Here is a 12,795-nt window from a genome sequence, read left to right on the forward strand (position 1 = left end):
CCTCATCTTAGAAGAGGCCATTAAGCAGTTGGGTCTGCCAACCACATTACACCCACAACCATATACCATTGGGTGGCTCCACCAAGGATGAGATCTTTGTGTTAGCCAACAATTTCGCCTTCCTTATAACATCAAGCCCTTCACAGATGAGGTACTATGTGATGTTGTTCCTCTTGAAGTTTGTGATGTTTTATTAGGCCGACCATATTTGTTGAAGCATCATGTTCTATATGAGTCCAAGCCTCACACTATTATTATCACTTTGGGAATGAAACTATACAGGATACCAGAGGTAGCCATGCCTACCACCATCTCTTTGATCTCTACTAAGCAATGCAGTAAGATCGTCTCCCATACCAGGAAATTTGTTTTCATTCTAATTCATTCTCAAAGTAAGGGGAAGATTGTGGCCACATCCATGGCCCCTAGAAAGTGTTCCTCCATGCAATAGAAGCAAGTTGATAAGGTCATGGAAGAATACAGGGAAATTTTCTCCTCACCCATAGGAGTACCCTTGCACTTTCAAGTCAAGCACTCGATTAATCTGACTCCCAAAGATCCTCTTCCCAATGGGTCAATATACCACTGCTCTCTTCTGGAAAATGAGGAAATCAAGCAACAGATCTTGGAGTTGCTATCAAATGGGCACATTCGACTGAGATCCTCACCTTGTGAGAGCCCAAATGTATTCGTACAAAATAAGGATGGGACTTGGAGAATCTACATTTATTAGCGGACACTGAATAAAATCATTGTCAGGAACAAGTACCTGGTCCCATAGATTGATGACCTTCTTGACCAAATCAAGGGGGGCAAGTACTTTAACAATATTTATTTGAATTTTATATATCACCAAGTTCCAATAGATCCCGCAGATGTATGGAAGTCTGCCTTCAAATCCAAGGAGGGCCTTTTTGAGTGGTTGCTCATGCCTTTCAGGTTGACAAATGCCCCTGCAACTTTTATGAGGCTAATGGATGACATCTTGCAACCTTTCACCAACTCGTTCATGGTGGTATATTTGGATGATATCCTCATCTTCAACAAGAGTTGGGAAGAGCACTTGCAACATATTTAGCAGGTCCTTCAAACCCTATGGTAGCACAAGCTATGTCCCAACCTGGAAAAGTGCTCCTTTGGCATGGACCAGGTCTAATATTTGGGCCACATAATCGACGAGAAAAGAGTGCATGTGGATCCATCCAAGATCCAAGTCATTCGGTATTGGCCAACCCTGACGACTATGAGAGAGCTCCACAAATTCTTGGGCATTGCTAACTTTTACTAGAGATTCATGTTAGGGTTCTCTCATATTAATTGGCCCTTGAGTCAAGTTACCAAGGGCAGAGCAAAAGCAAATTTTTTTTGGTCTAAGGCACAACAGAAGGCATTCGTTGAATTGAAACACCGCCTTTGCTCTGCACCAATCCTCACCTTGCTAGACCTACAATAACCATTTGAGATTGAGATAGATGCCTCAAATTATGCTATTGGTGCAGTCCTTGCTCAACCAAGGCACCTAATGGCCTATCATAGTGAGACACTCTTTGATATTGTTCATAGGTACCCCACCTATTATAAGGATATGTACTCCATCGTGCAGGCCTACCGATAATGAAAGCATTATATATAGGGGAAGGAGACGATCATCCACACAAATCATCGACCTCTTCAGTTTATACAGACACAAGTGAAGTTGCAGAATGATCGCCATCAGAAGTGATCCACATATCCGCAGCAATTCCATTTGAATATTAAATAAAAGAAGGGAAACACCAATCATGTTGTAGATTGCCTTAGTCAGCCCCCGGTTGCAGCACTAACTGTTGACAAATGGCAACAAGAAATTCCAGTTTACTTCGTCCTTGAATTAAAGTGAGAATTAAAATTGAATTCTATTCTCATAGCAACTTGCAAATAGTTAATTAAGTTTAATTAACTTAATTAGCTTAGGAATTTCGAGTTTGAAGTCTTTTTGTAGTCATGTATATGTTCTCCCTAAGTTTTAGGGGTCCAATATGAGTTTAAATTGAGTTGGAAATTATATCACTTAGTTTACTAAGTTAAGTTCAGTTAAATTAGTTCTAAATTGTTTTTGGAACTAATAGAGGACTAACAGTAAGTTGGTTAATGCATCCACTGGTGCTACTCCAGTTAATTGAATATTCCCTCATCAGAAATTCATGCATGTCAGTTCAAAGAAATATCCAGTTGAGACTAGAGCGCAGGGACAGTGTACTATCAGTGGTATTATTTACTGGAGTGTAAATATCATGCATGCATCAGAGATTGATCCTATGTTTGGATTGTGCAGTTTTGGAAGCATGAATTCCCTTTAAATACGAGCTATTCATCCTAGGAATTACGCAAGAGATTAGGGGCTTGGAGAACTATTGAATAAGCTCAGTATTTAGCTTGAGCTAGCTTGTGAGTTGAGAGAGTTGAGCATACTTGTGCGGAATTGTTCTAGTGAGAACAAGCTTTGTATCTTCACTCATATTTATGATATATACAATTTAAATAGTGGGGTTTTGAGCAGTGGCTTTCCCCCGATACTTATTGTGTTATGTGCCGTTGATTTATCTTCTTCTTGTTCATATTGTTTTCATCGATATATTGGCTTCCTCTGGTTGAAAGTATAAGTAAATTCTTGTCCCGCGCTTTAGTAAATTGCATGAGCTTGTGAATCTATAGGATTTTTCTACATGGTATCGGAGCTGAGAACAGTATACTAGAGGAGATTTCGAAGTTTTGAGTTTTGAGTTACAGGTGAAATTTGAATTTGCAATACATACTTCATGATCGGCGGATGGCATTCTACGGTTTGCGGCTCGAGTATGCCTTGGAAGGAAACTCAAATTTTATAGCCTAGAGGGACAGAATGGAGACTGTGCTAGAGGATAATGGCTTGAAGGAATTCATTGATCAAGAAATTCCTAAGCCAACAGCATCAGATGCACAAAATTTGGTCGAATGGAAGAAGTGTGTGGTGAAGGCGAGGCAGATAATCCTTGAGGGAGTTCGAGACCACATTGTCTCGAGTCTCCATGGAAAGGAAACTCTGTATGTTATGTGGAAAGCATTGACAAACTTGTATTAGAACAACAGTGACCAAAGGAAATTGGAACTGAAGGACAAACTTCGAAAAATCAAAATGGAGAAAGGTGAGACTATTCCAAAATACTTGACCAAGTTCACTCAATGTCGTGATGAACTTGGAAGTGTTGGAATCACGGTTGCCAAGGATGATATGGTGAGTCTTGCTCTTCTAGGACTCCCAAAGAGTTGGCATAGTTATCAGGACTCTGTCAACGTTCGGGAGAAGTTGCTGGATTGGGAATGATTGTGATCAGATTTGATGCAGGAGGAGATCAGGAGGAACACCAGGGTTGGCTCTTCATTAAAGACTGATGATGAAGAGAATTGTGCCTTAGCGATTATGGCAAAGAAGGGGAAAGGGAAAGCTTCCCATTCCAAATCATATTATTATCATAAAGGTAAGAAGAAAGACATGACGAAATTTAAGTGTTTTCATTGTTATGAGCTGGGCCATTTTGCTATAAATTTCCCACTCAAGAAGTCCAAGAAGAAGCCCTCAGGAGGAGTGGCGGGTGAGGGTTTGGCCTCTCAATTCAAATTAGACTTTTCCCTCATTGCATGCATGGTGTCATCAATGATGGGAAGTGTATGGTACTTAAGACAGTGGAGCTTCATTCCACATAACTGGCGACAAAGAGTTATTCAGTGACCTAGAGGAGAAAGATCTCCAGATGCATATCGAGATGGGTGACGATGGGAAGTATAGTGTTACTATATTGGGAACAATTACTTTTCAGAGGGAGCATGGGGTTCCACTCATCTAAAAGATTAAATGTGTGTGCCTGGGTTAAAGAAGAACTTGGTATGCATTTCCATGCTTGGAGGATATAGGCTATGATTTGATCTTCTCGAAAGGAAAGGCGTTCCTTCGACACATAGCCACGGGTCAAGTAAAGAAGATAGGGATTTAGGTGAAGAATCTCTATAAGTTGGAGGTAGAGGAGTGTGTTGCTTTGAGCACAAAAGCAAAAAGGGTGCAAAGTCGAGACATTGGTGAGTTGTGGCACAGGTGATTGGGCCACCTACATCATGGGGCTTTGAAGATATTGCAGCAGATCTCTACTGGTCTCCCAAAGGTACGCTTGAGCCAGTTGATACCTGCAAGGGGTGTACTTTTGGAAAATACATCAAGTCTTCCTTTCATGATAGAGACAGTTGAGGAGAGGCTATTCTAGAGCGAGTCCATTCATATGTGTGTGGACCATTCTCGACAACATCCATTGCCAAACACATGTATTATGTTATATTTGTTGATGACTATTCTCGTAAATGCTGGATATTTTTCATGCAGAAAAAGGATAAAACTTTCACAAAGTTTTGTGAATTTAAAGCATTGGTGGAGAAAGAGTCGGGAAAGAAGGTTGAAGCTCTATTGAGTGATAACGGTGGTGAGTATGTATCAAACGAGTTTAAGAACTTATGTGCAACGGAAGGGATTAAACAGGAGTTGATGACACCCCATAACCATCGGTATAATGGGATGGCCGAGAAGAGTAAAAGAAGCATAGTAGGGGCAATGAGGGTGATGTTGCATGATCAGGGCCTGTTGTGGCCACCAAAAACCCCCCTCTTTCTTTAGTATTAGCAATAACACTAGGTAAGTGGGGACCCTTAGTAAAAAAATCAAAAAATCAATTAAGGCTCACGTATTTTACTCCTTAAGAAACATCGCATCGCGCGAAGAATGATAGGACATTTCCTTATGAGTAAAAATGATAAACTACGAGATTGCGACGCGAACTCCACTGCATCGCATGCATTAAGAAACGCTCACGTTGGAAAACCTTATAAAAAAAAATCGCCGATATGCGATATGTGATATCGCATATTGCAAAATTGCTTGAAAAACACATAACTATTTAGCGATTACAGCGATTTGCGATTTTGCGATATTGCGATCCGCGATCTTGCGATAGCGCGATCAACCAACCGTGCGATAGCACAGCTCGATGAAATTGCGGTAATGCGATAACAGTGAAATGCGATACTGCGATGCAGATCGCAGAAACATTCCATCGCAAATTTTCCCGGCTCAATATTCAAGAAATTTTTTCCATAAACCAAGAACTGGATATGTGCTTTAATGATAATTAATGAATTATATGCCAGTTGTTAGGAAATATGGTTTTGTGTTGTTCGAAGAGTCAGTTCACGTCAGGTGGTATGTTTTTTGTACATTCGTAGAGTTTAAAGCTTTCTTGTCGATTTTTATTGTCATTACTCGTTCCTCACTTGTGAACTGCAGGAATGAAAAATAGAAGTTACACAAAGCGATGTGCAGGAAGCTATGAGGAAAAAGGGTAACGCTCCAATGTTCAAAGATAGAGAAAAGATGCCTTCATAAACAGATACCGCATGCAACAGAGCCGCAGATTCACAGAACGCTCCTGAGCCATCTATTACAGATCTTTCATTTATAGCCATGGTTGAATGAGTATTGAATGATGCTGATATCAATAGGCAATTTAATGACTCAAGGTCAAGAGCTCACAAAAGCATTATTTTTTCAAATTTTGAAGCTTTATACCCAGTAAAGAAAAAGGCGCAAAAGGCAAAAAAAGCATCAGAGAGGCCCGGATCAAAGAACGGAGGCAGTTTCCGATGCGCGATTAGCACCTAGCGCTAATCGCGCATCGCTGAGAAAATTGTACGAGAAGGAAAGCCTCTAACTACTCAGTCACCTGTAAGCCCGAGAAATGCAAGAAAGCAATGGTAAAAAACAATCTGGAAACAGAAAGCTAAAGAAAAAGGCAGAAGCAATTCAAGGGTTAACCAAGATGAACTTGGATTATTACTGGGCATACGCAGTAAATCCACATAGTCAGAGGATGACTCTCGAGTATATCATCGATTGTGCTGAAAAGATGGTGCCAGCTCTTACCATTTCTGTTTTATTCAACCAAAAGCGGAAGACAGTCAACCGACTCTACCCAGGCAAATACTAAATGCTTGCAACATTAAGGAGCAAATGCAGAAATAGTTAGATATTAGATTTAATTTTTAGAAATAGTTTTGTTTTATTTTTGCTTAGAAAAAGGGCGGTCATTTAAACTGTATCCTGAATCTGTGTAATTAAGTTATTTAGTTAGTAGTATTTAAACCCTTCTCATGCATTTAGAGAAGGGTCCAGAAATTTATCAAAAACTTGTCCTCAGAACATGCACTTTTGCACCCTAAAAGGAGGTTTTGGTGAATGAATGGATCAAGATTTGTTGATGTTTGCATTTGATATCTGCTATTGATGTTGCACTTTTGTACTCTTAGTGGATGTTAGAGCAAGGAGAGATAAATCATTGTCACTTGAAGCTTATGAGTAGGACTAGTCATAAATGGTACTTTTATCTCTTGACCATTTCTGCTTATATGTTAAAGTGATATACAATTTTTAGTTGTTTATGTATTATTGCATGAATGCCTGAGTTATCATTTGGCACTTTTGTACGATGATAGCTATTTATTTATTCTTAATGTATGAATAACTCATTATGCGATATGTTTTTCACAACTGTTTCGTATAACTTTTTATGCGAAGTGGTTCATCTTGATTGATTTCCTTTCTTATAATCACTGAATGATCTTTATTACCAGTTGTTATTTGAAATCTCTTTAGATCGCATAATAGAAGAATTACATCCCAGGTTAGTATAGACTTAGATGTTACTGCTTATTAGATTACAATAGCATAGAATTAGATTAAAGTTAGAATTAGAATATCTTAAATAGGAATTGTTAGATCAGCAACATCAAATTCTACACACACACACTCATAGATTGGGATATTGGTCTCATTATCCCCAGTCGGACCCGCAATACCAAACGGATAAGTAGCTGCCAACCAAGGTCCAGACAGGGCGGGTATCCCCCTTGTTGTCGACCCGATTTTCGGGGCTTCAACATATTTGGCAATAGAAGGAGGGCCTGAACTATGAATGGTAAGTAAATCTAAATCTGAATACCATTATGAGAGTAAATCGCCCTCAACATCTCCCCCGACTTCTCCATTACACTTAAATCTAGAGTTAGAAGTCTCTCAATTATCAACCGCTGCTACGCACCCTGACATTTCAGAACAATCTACCGTTGAACTTCCTGAAGTCGAATCTCTGATTCACAAACTTCAGCGATTTTCCATTTCTCCTCAAAGGTCTGATAAATCTCAAGGCAGTGTGACTTCGTAGTATAACCCTGCTCATCCCCTGACCAGGCTAAAGAGTGAAAAGTTTGGCGTTCAGCCAACCGAATTACCTCTTCCCACCAGGAAAAGAGCGAGGAAATCACCTAAAGAGTCCGACAACGAGACTCTTTCATCAACATCGTCCATCTCAACTTCTTCACCGCGAAGTCAACCATCCACTCCACCACTCCAGATCATCGTCCATCCGTCCACTGGAACCCCCACAACCCCTCTCCAATCATCTACAATCGTAGTATCCTCATCCTCCCAACCACAGGGATCATCTTCTGCACTTTCCTCTATTAGCAGTTCAACAATGGCCCAGTCTCCATGGAATAACCCTGGGGCAGTCTTAATGCCTGCACCCTTGAGTCAAATACCGGCCCATCCTGAGAAATGGCTGCCTAAGTTTAACCCCGAGGCAGGGATGCTAGCAGAAGAGCACATAAACAACTTTATGCTATCCATTAATCTCAATGGCGTTACTAATGAAGATGTTGTTGTTCGGCTTTTTCCTTATACTCTGCAAGGAACAGTCGGGTCATGGTATTTTTCATTACCCTCTGGATCCATCACTAGTTGGGACATCTTCCAGGAGCAATTCCTGACCAAGTTTGGTGATGACAGGTCTACGGCAACGTTAATCAACGACCTATCCAACCTTAGAGCCGAATCTAGAGAGCCTATCAAGGATTTCAATTTACGTTTCAACAAAATTCCTACTGCTTCCTAGCCCAGCGAAGAAGTACGATGTGAATGGTATATTACCGCTCTACCATCGAATATAGCAATCTTCGTGGACAGGTGATCTGAATTTGAAACTACTTGTAATTTGTTTGCAAGGTATTCAATTCAGAATTATACATGTTTAAAAGATTTCCATGTCTTGCAGAAAGAAAACAAATGAAATTTTCAGCTGTTCATGACCCATTTAAGCATAACAGATTTATTTCCTTTTACTGTTTAACACACTAAAACGAATTTGTTCTGCAAAATAAATCAACCACGGATGCAAAAGAAGTTGATAAAGCAGTTCACCCCTCCTGGGCTATGTCTGCTGGGTCCAAAGCTCCCAAATGGGCTTGTCCTTGTTTTCATTAAATGCTCAAATTGAATATACAGCTGAATAGAAGCATCTACAGGTGAAATAGATGGTAAAATGGATTCATAACACTTGAATCCTTTAGGATTGACTATTGGATCACCTCCAATGGATACCTGCAACCCTGTACAGTCTTCACAATCCTAGGCCCTAGTGGCTCCTATAGCTTTCACGGCTCCAAAACCTCTGCAAATGACCTCAGATGGCTGTAATACCTGCACCAATGGCTTCATAAGGTCGAAAATACCAAAAAAAAAAAAAAAAAAAAAAATCGTCCAAAATCGCCTTTCCTAGCCAAAGTTATGGCCATTTAATGATCCCCTTCAGTTTAGCCTAAAAGAACTCCAGCTAACTTTAGTTAATGTCCAGTTAGCTCCGCCAAATCTGGGCGTCCGCCAAATTTGGTGCCACCGCCAAATCCGCCGCCAGTCTGACTGCAGTTGCATTAACAGCGCATGTGACCGTTTGCCTTGGATTGTGCGTTGGTGGTTAGTGCTGGCCCACGGTTCTCGGCCCAAGGTCATATGGTATGGGGGCTGGCCCTTAGGGGCTGGCCCCCTTTGGTTTCCGCCCCAACACGTTTCAAACTTCAATAATTGTTTATTCCGCCCTTTTAACAACAAGTGACCCCGTGGGCTAACGGTAAAGTGTTGGACTATTAAACCATAGGTTGGGGGTTCAAAACTCTAAACTCCCAATTTTTTTTTGAATATATGACCATGAAGCTGTTGACGTCATATGAGGGCCACGTGGCGGCCTCCAGGCCTGCCACGTGGCAGATTTCTATTGGCCTTGCGAAGGGAATATTCCCTAGAATATTTCAAGGAATATTTTGCGGAATATTCCTTTTTTAATTTTTTTTTGAAAAATTAAAATTTCCAATGTTATTGACAAATTCTTCTTTTTGCCATAACTTCCTCATACGGCGACCGTTTTTCGAACCGTTCACGGCGCCGGAATCGGGAAGACGAGCACTTTCCAGTCATTCAACTTTGAACTAGTTCTTAGCACTCTAAATTTTGAGCATTTTACGACACTTAGGACATGAGCACCTGATCACGCCTCCCCATTGGGAAGCTTTTGGACCCCAAAAGCCTTCAACTACCTGTTAAAGAGGTGAGGGTACAACTCCCTCACTCTGTCCACCTCCATCCACTTTGCCTTGTTCGGTTTGCTGCCTTTGAAACCAACCCGAACATAATCTACACTGCCCCTTCTTGAAGTGCGTGTCCTTCTGTCAAGGATTGTATCTTCTTTCAACTCATCTAAGAATTCTGGCGAGAAATATTCTATAGATGGCAGCTGAACAGAATTTTCATGATCAGCAATCAAAGGAGGTTCATACAAACGTAAGTTCTCCACATTGACAACAGAATACATTTGCATGTAGGAAGGCAAATCTAATTGAAAAGCATTATTTCCAACCTTCTTGAGGATTTTGAATGGACCATAATGAATAGGCTTCAGCTTTTTACCTTCTCCTTGCATCCTTTCCTTACTAATGTACAACCATACCTCATCCCCTTCTTAAAACTTGTGATCGAATCTATGCTTGTCGTGTCTTTCCTTGTACTTGCCTTGACTCTTCTCAAGCTGTTCTTGAATTTGCTGATGTATTTGCTAAATTCTTTCAATGAATGAACGAGCTTTGTCTATATCACTATGTCCCTAAATGGCGACATCTTTCTCAAGAATGAAATCAAGAGGTGATTTTGGCAAGTAACCAAAACAAGCTTCAAACAGTGAGGTGTTTGTGGAAGAGTGCTTGGCACGATTGTAAGCATGTTGTATGTAGTGCAAATGTTCATCCCAAAGCTTGGGATGCTTGTTGCAATAACCTCTCAAGAGGTGCATAATGGTTCTGTTCACAACTTCGGTTTGTCCATCTGTTTGCAGATGGAAAGCAGTACTTTTCTTCAACTTTGCGTCCATCATCTCCCATAGGTTGGACCAAAAATTCCCCACAAATCTGGAATCCCTATCACTAATAATGGAAGTAGGCAAACCAAAGTGAATCCATACATGATGAAAAAATAATTCAGTAGTTTGTTCAGCAGTTATAGTTTTCTTACAAGGCATAAGTATACACATTTTGCTGAAACGATCAACACATATAAACAATCATGATGCTTTCTAGATTTTGGCAAACCTCCTACAAAATCCATAGAGATGCTCTCCCATGGTCTAGAAGGTACCGGCAAAGGAGTATACAAACCAAGCTTCCTATTGCTAGGCTTGCTTGTAGCACATAATGAACATCCTCTTATGAACCTTGAAATAGAATCTACCATGCGAGGCCAATAGCAATACCTCTATAGATGTGCAACTATTTTGCTCACACCAAAATGGCCAGCAATAAGAGAAGAATGAGCTTCTCTCATGACATTTATCCTCTCCCCCTGTGGTATACACAACTTGCCCAAATGAAACAGCAAATTGTTATGCATGTGATAGTCATTTTCCTCTACATGATTCCCTTTACTCAAGGTAGCATACACATCTTTAAAGTCATCATCAGATGCATATTGTTCTATGTAACTATCATGTACAATGGAATAATTCTTAAGTAAAGTAACAACACCAATAATAGGCCTTGAAAGCATATCAGCAACCTTATTCAAAGTACCTTTCTTGTACCTTATTACCAAATGGAATTGTTGCAAGAATCCCATCCATCTGAAGTGTCATGACTGTTGTAACTTGCTTTGTGATTGCAAGTACTGTAAGGGCTGATGGTCGGTATGTATAACAGTTTCTTTGCCCATAAAGTAGTGTTTCCACTTTTTGACGCTTTGTACCAACGCATACAACTCCTTATCATATGTAGGATAATTTACAACAGCACCATTAAAAGTTTCAGAATGAAAAGCAATAGGCTTACCATGTTGTAGAAGAACTGCACCCATAACATAATCACTAGCATCAGTTTGTATCTCAAATGGCTGTCTCAAATCCGGTAATGCAAGGACTGGAGCTGAACTAATCTTCTCTTTCAAAGATTCGAAAGTTTTTTGCTACTTGCCTCCCAATTGGAAAGCATGCTTCACACTTGTCACTGCATGCATAGGAGCTGTTATAGAAGAGAAGTTAGAGATAAACTTCCTCCAGTATTGAGTTGCACCCAAAAAACTTCTTACCTCTGTTATGGATTTGGGAGTAGGCCACTCCACAATAGCCTCAATCTTAGCAGGATCAATTCTCAAAGCACCTCCTCCTACTATGTGTCCCAAATAAACCAAAGAAGTCTTTCCAAATTCACACTTTGACATTTTAAGAAATAATTGATTCTTCTTCAAAACATCAAGTACTTTCCTAACATGCATGACATGATCTTCTCTAGACTTGCTGAAAATTAAGATGTCATCTAAGTAGACAATAACGAAATCATCAAGAAAAGGACGCAAGACATCATCCATTACCCGCATGAAAGTTGCAGGTGCATTGCACAAACCAAACGGCATCACAAGCCACTCAAAGAGTCCTTGTTTGGTTTTAAAGGCTGTCTTCCAAATGTCACTTTCTTCAATTCTTACTTGATGATATCCACTGCGCAAGTCTAGCTTAGTGAAATATCGAGCATCTTTCAGCTGATCTAGCAAATCATCTATCCTTGGGAGTGGGTAACGATTCTTTACCGTTATCTTGTTCAAGGCCCTGAAATCAACACACATACGCCAAGTGCCATCTTTCTTTGGAATCAATACAATCGGTGACCCACATGGCGAAGTACTTGGCCTTATGAAACCCTTGTCCAACAAGTCCTTGATTTGCTTCTTTATTTCAACATTCTCCATAATAGACATGCGGTACATGCCTATGTTTGGAAGAGGACAATTTGGATGCAAATGGATCTCATGCTGAATCTCCCTTTTAGGAGGCAAACCTGTTGGCTCCTGAAACATCTCATGATATGCATCAACTACATCATATAGATCTGATTTAAGTTTTGGATCACAATTGTCAAATGACTCATGATTCACATCAACCTTGGGCTTAATCATAAGAAGAACAAAATTCTTACTTGAATTGACCAGCCTTTTTACCTGTCCTGCATTCACCATCGCTATATTTGTCTTCTTGCGATGAGCTCTAACAATGAACTCCTTGCCATCTTTGAAAAGATGATATTTGTTTTCATGGCGATGAAAGATAGCTTTCCTGTCAAACAAGTAAGGACTTCCCAAAACAATTCCTGCTATATCAAAAGGTACCACATCAAGTTCAATTGTGTCAATAAAATGTGCAGTAATTGCAAAGCGCAATGTGCACTTTCTTCAAACTTGTAAATTTCCATCCTTGCAAATCCATCCAAGTGGATATGGCTTCGGATGTGGAACGGTCTCAAGTTTAAGCTGCTTGACCAAGTCCTCTGATATAAGGTTTGCTTGTGACCCACTATCAAAAAGTGTGTCAATTTTAG

Source organism: Pinus tabuliformis, chromosome 7 (assembly GCF_031772625.1).
Source record: "Pinus tabuliformis cultivar Carrire ecotype Pingquan chromosome 7, CPIR1, whole genome shotgun sequence".
Lineage (NCBI taxonomy): Eukaryota > Viridiplantae > Streptophyta > Pinopsida > Pinales > Pinaceae > Pinus > Pinus tabuliformis.